This window comes from Enhydra lutris, unplaced genomic scaffold (genome assembly GCF_002288905.1).
Source record: "Enhydra lutris kenyoni isolate GAN:26980312 unplaced genomic scaffold, ASM228890v2 scaffoldscaffold24, whole genome shotgun sequence".
NCBI classification, from domain to species: domain Eukaryota; kingdom Metazoa; phylum Chordata; class Mammalia; order Carnivora; family Mustelidae; genus Enhydra; species Enhydra lutris.
The window spans coordinates 27,054,334-27,066,397 of NW_019154108.1; positions in this window are offsets into that span (position 1 = coordinate 27,054,334).

Genomic DNA, 12,064 nt, shown 5'->3' on the forward strand with positions numbered 1-12,064 from the left:
GATCTCCCGTTGGATTTGTAGGTGTTTGCAATGTTTAGATAAGCTATCTAGCTGATCTCCCGCTACCTGAAGTAGTCTCAGTCTGCTACTTCTCCGCCATCTTGACTCCTCCCCTCTAGAGTTGGATTTTTAAAAAGATTTATTTATTTCAGAGAGTGGGGGCACAGAGGAGAGGGAGAGAGAGGGTCTCCAGCAGACTCCTCGCTGAGCATAGAGCCCATCACACGGTTCCATCTCACAACCCTGAGGTCACAACTTAAGTCAATGACAAGTCAGATGCTTAACCAACTGCACCACTGAGGTTGCTCCTGCAGTTGGGTTTTCTAAATCATCCAAACAGACCATTTTTTTTCTTAACTCTTTTTCCGAACTCTTTTTTTCTTTTTTTTCCTATAGTACATATTCCTTTTTAAAGTTATTATTAATGGACTTTAGTTTTTAAAACAGTTTTAGATTTACAGAAAAGTTGCAAAGATAATGCAAAGTGTTCCATATATCCCACACTCAATTGGCCCTATTATTAACATCTTAGGTTGATACGGTACATATGCTATACTTAACGAACAAATATTGGTACATTATTATTAACTAAAGCCAGATTTGCTTCATTTTTAGCTAACATCTTTTCTCTGTTTCAGGATTCTATCCAGTGATACCACATTATGGAGGATCCTCAATTCTCCTTTGTTCTCTTGGTTGTGATGGTTTCTCACACTTTCCTCGTTTTTGATGACCTTGACAGTCTTGAGAAGTACTGGTCTAGCATTTTGTATAATGTTCCTCAATTGGGATTTCTCAGATGTTTTTCCATGATTAGACTGGGGTACTTTGTTTAAGAGAGGAATACCACAGAGGTTAAGTGTCATTTTCATTACATCAGATCAAGGGTACATATTATCAACATGACTTATCACTGTTGATTTTGACCTTAATCACTTGACTAATAACTTGATAAGGCTTATCAGTTTTTTCCATCACAAAGTTGCTCTTTTGCCCCCATCCATGGCACATAACTTAGTGCCACTTTGCCCCCATCTGTACCATATCTTTTGGAAGGAAGTCACTATGAGCCGGCCACACTTAAAGAATGACGTTATACTGGGGCACTTGGGTGGCTCAGTGGGTTAAAGCCTCTGCCTTTGGCTCAGGTCATGATCCCAGAGTCCTGGGATTGAGCCCCACATCGGGCTCTCTGTTCAGCCGGAAGCCTGCTTCCTCCTCTCAATCTCTCTCTCTCTCTCTCTCTCTGCCTACCTCTCGGCATACTTGTGATCTCTGTCAAATAAATAAATAAAGTCTTTTAAAAAAAAGAATGGAGTTATATGTCACCTCCTTGAGAGTACCTACATAAATTAGTTGAATATTTTTTTCCTGCATAAGAGAATTCTCTTCTCTTCCACTTTTTTATTTATTCCATGATTTATTTATATCAATATGGATTCATGGATATTTGTTTTATAGTTTGGGTTTTAAACCGACACTATTTTGTGGCTCAAACTGCCCTAGCTTTAACCATTGGAAGCCCTTTTAGTAGTTCTGTGCTCCTTTGATTTGCCTATATCAGTATGAGGTATTTATTTGTTTGTGACTTGTTTTCTGAACATTTCCTTACTTTCTGACACTATTAGATGTTCTAGACTCATCTTGGGTATTTCCTGCCCCAAACCTGGAATGAGCCATTTCTCCAAGTTCTGTTAATGGGCTAATGGAATTACAATCCAAGATCTGGGCACTATGTGTGTTTATTACTACTATGTGTCATTGCTCTTGGGCTCTCTCAGCTGGCAAAGCAAAGAAATTTACGTGTGTATATTAACTACTGTTAATTGTATGTAAGCATTTGATCTATATTGTTAAACATGAGTTCCTACTGATGTCTCCAACTTTAATCCATTGCCATATGGATGACCATAGCATCTCCCCAACTGTGAGAAACCAAGCTGCCTGCTACCATCTGCCATCATTTACTTAATTGTTCAGTTCCAATATACATGCATGACAGTATCAGAATTGTTAGTTTGGGATGTGTGGGTGGCTCAGTCGGTTGAGCATCTGTCTTTGACTCAGGTCATGATCCCAGGGTCCTGGGATTGAGTCCCGCATCAGGCTCCTTCCTCCATGGGGAGCCTGCTTCTGCCTCTGCCTCTGCCTCTCCCCCCTGCTAGTGTTCTCTCTCTCTCTCTCTCTCTCTAATAAATAAATAAATAATCTTTAAAAAAAAAAATCGCTAGCCTGTACCTCCATGGGAAGCAACTAGTTGGTAAACCAGTTTAATGTGATGCTCAGCTACTTTTGCATTTGGTCTCACAGATGCTATCATTTCCAAGGGTACTTGGTTCAGCACCTTTTCCCCATTCCTCTTTAGTGAGGTCTTTTAAAGTACATTTGTGATACAGTTAGAATCTATTGCCATAGTTTGGATTTTTCCCTCGGACTCCTAAATGATATTTTCTAATTTGCATGCATTAAGGTTCAGTGTTTATGTTTTTCAGTTGCGTGGATGTACCAGTTTGTTTATCTGTTCACTTATTGAAGGACTTCTTGGTTACTTCCACTTTGGGGTAATTATGAATAGAGCTCTTATAAACATTTGTGTGCAGGCTTTTTTTGTGCATGTAAGTTTTCAGCTCAACTAGGTGAAAACATAAGAATGTGAATGCTGTGTACGGTAAGACTCTGTTTAGCTTGGTAAGAAACCACCAAGCTGTCTTCCAAAGTGGCTGTCCTATTTTGCATCCCCACCAACAATGAATGAGTTCCTGTTCTTCTGAATCTTAGCCAGTATTTGATGTCTTTTTCTTTTTTTTTTTTTTTTTTTTTTGGATTTTGGCCTCTCTCATGTGTGTGTAGTGGTATCTCACTGTTTCTTAATTTGCACTTTCCTCAAGACAAATAATGTTGAGTATCTTTTCATATGCTTACTTGCCATCTTTTTTTAAAGATTTTATTTATTTATTTGAGAGAGAGAGAGAGAGATCACAAGTAGGCAGAGAGGCAGGCAGAGAGAGGCAGGGAAGCAGGCTCCCCGCTGAGCAGCAAGCCCGATGTGGAACTCGATCCCAGGACCCTGAGATCATGACCTGAGATCATGACCTGAGCCAAAGGCAGAGGCTTAACCCACTGAGCCACCCAGGCACCCCCTTCCTTGCCATCTCTTGATCTTCTTTGGTCTATTTAGATCTTTTGCCCATTTTTTAATGGGTTTGTGTATTTTCTTATTGTTGAGTTTTACATGTTCTTTGTATATTTTTACTTCTTTTTACATTTAATGAAATTACTGATATATTTCTGCATGTAATCCTTCACTTTATTTAGTACTTTCTATTTTTGTTCTCCTTCTCTCATTTCTCATATTTTTTGCTTTTGTTTTTTTTTGTTGTTGTTGTTGTTGTTGTTTTTTACTTAGGTTTCTTCATCCTCTCATTTTTTCTTCCACTAGTTTGGCCATTGTACATTATATTTTATTCTTTCAGTAACGTGCGTAGAAATTAAACATGCATGCTAATTTATCAAAGTCTTAAGTTTAAACAATACCTTTACTCTTTGTCTAGACAGCATAAGGACTTTATAACACTTTAATGTCATTTACCATCCTCCAGACTTACGATGTTAATTAAGTAGTTTATCTTTATGTTATTTTAGAAAACACATGGCATAAGATGTTAGTGAGCTTGTTTTACATAGTAAATGAGTATTTGGATTTACTCCTATATTTGCCACTTTTTCACTCTTCATTCTCCTTGACTGCAAACCTTCCATCCAGGAATTTGCTTGCAGCTCATCCTTTAAATTTTCCTTTATAGAGGGTCCTCCTGTAGCAAATTCTCTTGGGTTTTGGTTTTCTGAAAAATGTGTTTATTTTGTTCTTACTCTTGAAATAGCCTTTCCTGGGGGGGCAGAATTCTAGGTTAATAGTAATTTTTTTTCTTAACACATTGAAGATTTGAGTTCAGGTTTCTGTTGTTGTGGTTGTTGAATCAGCTATCTGACTACTGCTCTTCTACAGGTAATCTTTTTCCCCACTCCGGTTGCCTTTAAGATTTTCCTTTGTTGTTGATGGCCCACAGTTTCACTACAATGCACCAGATGTGCATTTTTATTTATTCTCCTTGTGATTTGCAGGAATTTTTTAATCTGTGGATTTTAGACTCTAACATTTATAAAGTATTCTCATCTATTTTCTCTCTGAACATTTTCCCTATCCCATTCTCACCTCTCCTTCTAAATTCCAATGAAATTTTTGGTAGATCTTCACATTCTGTTCTCCATGGCTCTCGATAGCTTTTTCATATTTTCATTTCATATGTGTGTCTCTATGCTACATTTTGGATAATTTATTTGCCCTATCTTCAAGTTCACTCATTTTCCCTTTACCTCTGTCTAACTTGATGTTAAATTCACCTACTGAATTTTTAAATTTTATTATTATAATTGTCATTACAATAAATTATATTTGGTTTTGCTCAAATCTGTGTTAAATTCATTTTAAAAGGAGACCATTATACTGAGGTGCCTCTAATGCCATGGTGGTCTATGCTAGCAAACTAAAATCTAAGCCTGGCAATGCCTCAAGGTTACAAAATCAGAATACCAAGGACAACCATCACAAATAGTCAACTGGGCTTTAAGCTATACCACACAGTAATTTCCTTACTTTGCTTCTGCACTTTTACTATGTAAGTCCTGCCCTGGCTTCTCTCAGCAGAGCACTTCTAACCACTTTTGTATTGGTGCTACTAGATTTGAATTGATTTTGCACAAAAAAAAAAAAAAAAAAAAAAAAAACCTTAAAATTTTTAACATACCTCATTTTATCTTTTAACATCTTCTTAGACCCCCATTGTAGATGCAAAACTAAATGTCCCCTACAGACATTTTGCTTGTCTTCTATTTCTTAAAAAATAGTAATCATATTTACTTTGGGTTATGAGGTTGATAATTACGATACCAGAAACCTGTGCAGATCGATTTCTTCTATCTGTATATTTAGTTCATTGTTAGCTGCTCTTTTCTTTTCCCTTTCCTTGTGAGAATTCTTTAAAGTCTTGGCTGGAAGTAGATTCCTTCAGAGAGGATCTGTGCTTGCTTCTTCCAGATGATTGGGGCATTGCCATTCTGGGACTACTTCAAAATCTGACTTGAAGTCTGACTGCCCACATCGCTAGAATTTGACTTACATGTCCACACATAGGTCAGCTTAAGATTTTAATTATTAGGGAGTGATTTGGACTTTTTAAAAAAATCCTGTTTTGTCTTCTTTTTAAGCAACTTGTCTTGAAATTTCCTGTTGTGATAGAAGTGCAGTTGGGTTTGGTTCTGGCTCACATTGACATTGACACTTAGCATGTCACTCACTGAACTTGTCCCATTTCTTTCTTTGTTTTTTTCTCTCTCTCTCTTTTTCTCTCTGCCCTCTCTCTGCGCGCGCACGCACACACACACACACACACACACACACACACACACACACACAAACAGGCATTTGTCCTATGAAACTATAAAAATTGAAGTTCAAGTTCATCAGGTTCAGCAACAGCCCTCAGGATAAAATTTTTACCTACTTCTCTTAGGTCCCCCTTTCCCTTAGATGCTGGGCTGATAAATCCTTGCTGTTATATTTTGCCTGTTCTCCAATGTTTTCAAGAAGATTTTTAAAATATACATTAACTAGCATTTTTCATTTTTATTAGCAGGAAGATTGTTCCAAGTCCCTTGCCATGATATTACCAGAAACAAAGCTATGCATTTTCTGAAAATGCAAGTTTGCAACAGGGAGATAATTCAGATTGAATTCCTACTAAACAGGACAATGCAGAGATTTGTGGCTTGACAATTTTTCAAAGGAAACTTAGAGAAATCTGATAATAATTGCTTGTATATACACATTTCTACCAAACTAGAAGTCTGGTAGAGATTACAGGTTCAACCTCTGTCAGTGAGGACCAGCAAAATGAGTTCTTCTCTAAGGAGACAGATTTTATTAATTCTACAAATATTTATAGCACAACCATTCTACATCCTCGGGGTATAGCCGTGAAAAAACCAACAAGTCCCTGTCTTCACTGAATATAAATTCAAAAGGAGATTCATGCCTGTGCCTTTCTCAATACCATGTTCTAACCAGCAGAGTTATGTAGCACAGTTGGAATATAGCTATCAGTGAGTGTCATATTTCCTGGGGCCAACTCAGCAGGTGAAAAAGGATAATAAAGTGAAAAATGTTTTTTTTTTTCCTTTAATAGCCAGTGCCCCACAGATGATCCATTACTTTTCTTTTCTGTTTTAAGTCTCTTAAAATCTCTGCCCTTTCCAAACGGGGCATAAATGCAAACAAAAAGAATATTGTGTGTCCATTTGCATGACAAACCCTGCTGCAGTTGGCCTGTTGCACTTGAATTTCTAACTTTGAGAAAAATCCAATTTTCTTCCTTCTTTTATAAGTCTATGTCAAATCACTGTGGGAGGCCTTAGCCTTAAGTTTGGGGAGTGGATGAGAATTTGGATATGCTCTTTAGAGAGTTGGAAATGCCCAAATAAATGTAGTTTATTTCAGAATTAGAAGGTCTTGGTCCTAATTTCAAGTTCCGACAGCCTGTTTCTACCAGAATATACAGAGCATAGACCAAATAGCAAGACTTGGTCTGCTAGCTCAGGGCAGGGGTTCCCACATTCCTGCCTGCTGGATGATCTCAGGTTCACACTTACAGACCCCAGAGACAAAAGGAGGGAAGCTTCTTCCATGTGAAGTCTTGCTCTCAAAGTCCCTATGATACAACATAGAAGAATAAAGCAGAGCACAAAAGTTCATGTGCCCTATGAATAGAATTACAGAGAACACTTGCATGAGCAAAAAAGAGCCAAAGACAGCATTTTATAGCATGTGAACCTCAAAGTCTTTTGAAAAGTTCCCAGGAGGGAAAAATGTAATTGCTTATCTCTTTCTTGAATCTTCTTGAAGTGAATTCCTATACTAAGGACTTTGAGGTATTAAGTATTGAAGTAAAGAAAACTGTGTAATATTATCAGAACATTTTCCAAATTTCCAAAAGCATCTGATGATGAGGACTTTTTCTGTCCACATGACCTCTACTGTCCATGGAAACACTTTGGGAAAGTGTCCTGAGGGAATCACAAGGTCATTGTTTTTGTGTTCAAATTAGGATTTATGGGTAACTTTTCCCTCCTTTTCAAACATTTTGCAATCTAAATTGTTTGATCCTTTCACTTGTTTATTTATTTTGGTGTCAAGCTTCTTAGTTTTTATGCTGGGTGACTGAGGGGCAGAAAGTGAATTATTGAAGGCTACTGGGTTTGTTCATGGAGGCTTCAGGAGACTCTGAATTGGGTTTAAATGCCTCCATGCAAGAAAAAACATCCAAAATTCTCTCAGAACTGATTCTGTGAACATGTAGTTGTTGCTTCCACTGGACAGAGAGGCAACAGCTCATCCCACTGACAACACTGTCACAGGAGGCTGGCCCATCTGCTTAGAACCATTATCACCATGGACTCTGGAAACTGGATCTAATTCCACTGGGACCATTAGCTCCCTAAGATAGTGTCTACACAGCCCCAGCTCTTTCGGATTCCTAGCTTCCAATCAAAGTCCTCTCTGGATAAACCTGATCCATGAGCCGTTAATCATATGACCAGGGTTTGCTGTAAGGAAAGATGAAATGGTATCTAGTATTTGTGGAAAGAAGAGGACTCAACTGTTTGGCCAGATGGGGAATGTCTCAAAGATAAATGGGGATGGGGGGACTTGAGCAGGCAGCCAAAGTCAATGGCAAATGTCCTCTACCCCCAAGTATTTTTTAATCCCCCCAACTTTCTCACTTCGTATTCAAATATACTTTGTTCTCCTACACACATTCCATCTCCATTATCTAGTACAATTTTTACTATGAATATGAAAAGTTTCAGAAGCTAATCCACAAATACCCAAGACTCTCCATCAAGCTATAATAGGATGTTATTTAATGAGCCAAGCTCACTCAAACCTTTGGAGCTGCTACTATTGGCAATGACTATGGGTTTGAAAGTTTTGACCAAAACCTCCTACGTGCATTGTTGTTGTTGTTGTTGTTTTGCATGTCCACTTCACCACCCCCTCCCCCAAGGAGCCCTTCAAGTCTTCACTATACACATGTACATTTTTAAAGGAAATTCTTTTGATTTCCCATGACACTGGAATAAAAATGTACCCTCATCCTACCCTCTCCCTTACCTGCACAACACAGCTGGTTGGGTCAGTGTTGTAAAGATGGAGAACATCCTCCCCAAGAAGTTTTTGTTTGTTTGTTTGTTTGTTTGTTTGTTTTGTAAAGATTTTACTTATTTGACAGAGAGAGAGGGATCACAAGTAGGCAGAGAGGCAGGCAGAGGGGAGGGAGGGGGAAGCAGGCTCCCCACTGAGCAGAGAGTCCTATGTGGGTCTCTATCCCAGGACCCTGAGATCATGACCTGAACCGAAGGCAGAGGCTTTAACCCACTGAGCCACCCAGGTGCCCCCATAAAAATAAGTTTCTTTAGCCTTTTTACCTTGTACTGGAGCTATAGGGACACAGGAACCATCCGTTTGATTCTACTGCAATCTCCTGGAGGGTGCAATCCATATCTGCTCCTTGTTTTTATCTCTACAACTCTTAGGATAGTGGTAAATATTTGTTTGAATGAATGAATGAATGAATGAATGAATGATAAATATTTGGAGCAGCAATGCTGTATCACCAGAGGCTCCAGAGACAAATCGACACCATCCATTCATATTATAGGAAGGCTTTTACTTTTCTAGGTGAAAAGTTCTTGGCTCCTGCTAAGAAATTACTTGAAGAACAATATAATTCAACACACTTTTCCCTGATCCGTTTCAGCAGTTCATCCCGCTTAAGGTTTCACATTTAAAAAAACATAAAAATAACTAATCTAAAGAATGTAATAATAAGATTGGCCAGGGCCCATGAATCCCTAGAAATGTTCCCACGAAGTCATTGTAAAAACTCAATGTTGTGTGTCTAAGTGGTCTCCTGGGTGAAAACACAGTTCCCTCACAGGAGATGGGACTTGGGGCATGAATCAAGTTTCAGCTTGGGTTAGAGCAGTGGACATTAAGAAATAACTGGTTTCAGCTGACCAGTTCCTGGGCCCCAGGTACACTGCAGTCTAGCATCTGAATACCACTACTTCAGTAAAACTTCTCTAAGGTTGCTGAACTCCCTTGTAGGTAAAACCAACAGCCCCTTTATTGTCCTTATTTCACATAATCTTTCCGCTGCTTTTGGCACCCATATCCACCTGCTCCTTTGAATCTCTTCTTTGTAGCTTCTGGATTCTCCTGGGACATTCATTACTATTCTAGTTGTCCCTTCTTAGCCTCCTTGCTGTAGCCTCTTGCTCTGCCCATCTCTAATCTGTTAGTGTCCTCTAGTGGTCATCATTGGCCCTCGTCCAATTTCATCTAATCCTCTGACAATGACTCCAAATTTTCATTCCCCATTCTACTGACCTAGTCCTTCTTAGTAGGCTTCTACAAGGGCATTAAGTCTTAGTGCCTTTAGACATACATTGTATATAATTAATTACTTCTCTCCTATGTATCTAGAATGAGAGTACCTATCAACTGTCTTGGGGGAGAACTGAGGAAATAGTCACTTGGATCATTTCCTGTAGGGCTTCATGCTCAAGAACTCTTACCTAGGTTGGTTGGTGCTGGTCCCACAGAGCCAACTGCCAAGGTGGCATCTCCACTTGGCTGTTTCACAGGAGCTTCAAAAGCCACACTTCAACAATAAACCTGTTGTTCCCTCATACTTCTTCTTCTCTTGTTTTTCCTAACTTGATAAAGACCATCATTATATTAATAATTCCTGATTTTTCTATTTTTAGACATAACCTATTGATTTCCTACTTTGGAAGATGAATCTCTCACACATGCCTGCTCCCAACATATGCTTTCCATCCCTCCATCCTATTTGTAATTTAGAATTTTAGTAGCATAAATATGCTTTGTTTATATTACTATAACTTTGTAAACACATTTCATAACTGAGCCATGTAATATATTATAATGACTTTTCCTTTATGGCACAACCTCCTGTTTTTCCAGTGTTAATAGTTTTTCATTTGATTGTTTATATGCTTGGATTTCTATGGACATATGCTTAATTTTTTCTGTGTACTTATCTGTAATTCAGCTTCAGAGTCTCCTCCAAATGTGTAAACATCCTTAATAAACTAGACTTCCTACAAATTTTACTCCCTTGAAGGAAGTGCCTGTAGATGGATTTGTGGTCGTCTTCATTATTGATATCTCACTGGGCTCCCCATGGAATCCCTGATGTCAGTTTGTTTGTTTGTTTGTTTGTTTGTTTGTTTCTTTTTCTTTCTTTCATCTTTCAGGAGAGAGACTTTCTTTCTAAGTAGGCTCCATGCCCAGTATAGAGCCCAGCTTGGGGCTTAAGTTCATTATTCTGAGATTAAGACCTGAGCTGAGACCCAGAGTTGGACTCTGGGGGCACCTGGGTGGCTCAGTCAGTTAAACATCTGCCTTCGGCTCAGGTCATGATCCCAGGGTCCTGGGATTAAGCCCCACATTGGGCTCTATACTCAGTGGAGAGCCTGCTTCTCCCTTCCCCTCTGCCCCTTCCCCCTCTCCCCACACCCCCACTTCGCTCATGCTTGCTCTCTCTCTCTCTCACTCTCCCTCTATCTCAAATAACTAAAGAAACAAATCTTAAAAAAAAAAAAAAAGGAGCTTAACCTTTTTAAAAAAATAAATAAATAAAGGAGCTTAACCAACTGAGACCCCCAGGTGCCCCAATGTCAGTACCCTAAAATCATTTTTCTTCACTTGGTCACATTTTCAGAGAAGGCCCTTCCCATCTCTCTGCTGAAAGATGAAGATAAAGTTGTCAAAAAGAAAAGATATAGTTGTCAAAATTTTGAGAGCTTGATAAGAGATCAAAGACTGGAGCTCACATATCTCAGTATGTAAACCTTCACTAACTCATCATATTTTTAATATGCTATCCCCATACTCGACTCTATATGGTATCAACTTTACCCCTCAAGAGAATAATCTTCTGGTTTCCTGTAAGAATGGAAGTGGGAAATCATCTTCTTATACAGATGGAGAAATTATTTGAGGGTCCAGCTCTTTCTTTAAAATAATTCGAAATGATTCTTCTGGTTTTAGATCCTCCTATACCTCTACTTCCAGAGTGTCCATTAACTCTGATTCCTAAGATCTGGGGAAGGAAATCTATGGTTTAAATCATCTTCCTACTTGGTTTTCCTCACTGCTTACTTAAGATTAGAATTCCACTTTCTCCAATCTGCTAAATCAATCGCCACTCTTCCATATATTGCCTGGCTTCTAAAATTTTGTTATTGTTGTGTTTCTCCTGTTCTGTTTGTTCTTATAGTTTACTTATTTATAAAAAATCCCATTATCATCCTTTTGACAGAGTTTTCTCAGGGAGAGATATAATGCATTATCTTCTTGAAATAAAAACCCCTTGGCCTTTTAATTAGGTCACTTGCTACACTTGCAAACACACTCACTTATGGTTTTTCAAATGTACCATGCTCTCTTTGTCTCAGTTTCTCTCTCCTTCTCTCTCTCCTTCTGTCTCTCACACACACGCCTTTATGTGACTCTCTGCCCTAGAATGGCTTTCTCACTCTCCTTGCCCCACGTCTCTCTAAAGAACTTCTGTTCATCCATCCTTCTCCATCATTTTTCACCTCCACCAGGACATGTCCCAGACCCCCTCCTATAATTCTATATCTCCCTGGACATCTCCCTCCCATAGCTCCTTATCTTCCCTGATAATAACTGCTCACTCACTTTTCTGTCTTACCCACTGGACTGCAAAGCACACTCACAGATCTCTCACAAGACCTTCTTCCTCCAGGGACGCTTCTGGCAGAAGGAAAGACTACACGAGATGTTCCCCTAAGGCAGTGTTCCAAACCAAGAGAAGGCTTCATATTTTTTTTAATGGTCTAAACCATTCTTTTTTTAATGGTCTAAACCATTCTTTTTTTAATGGTCTAAACCATT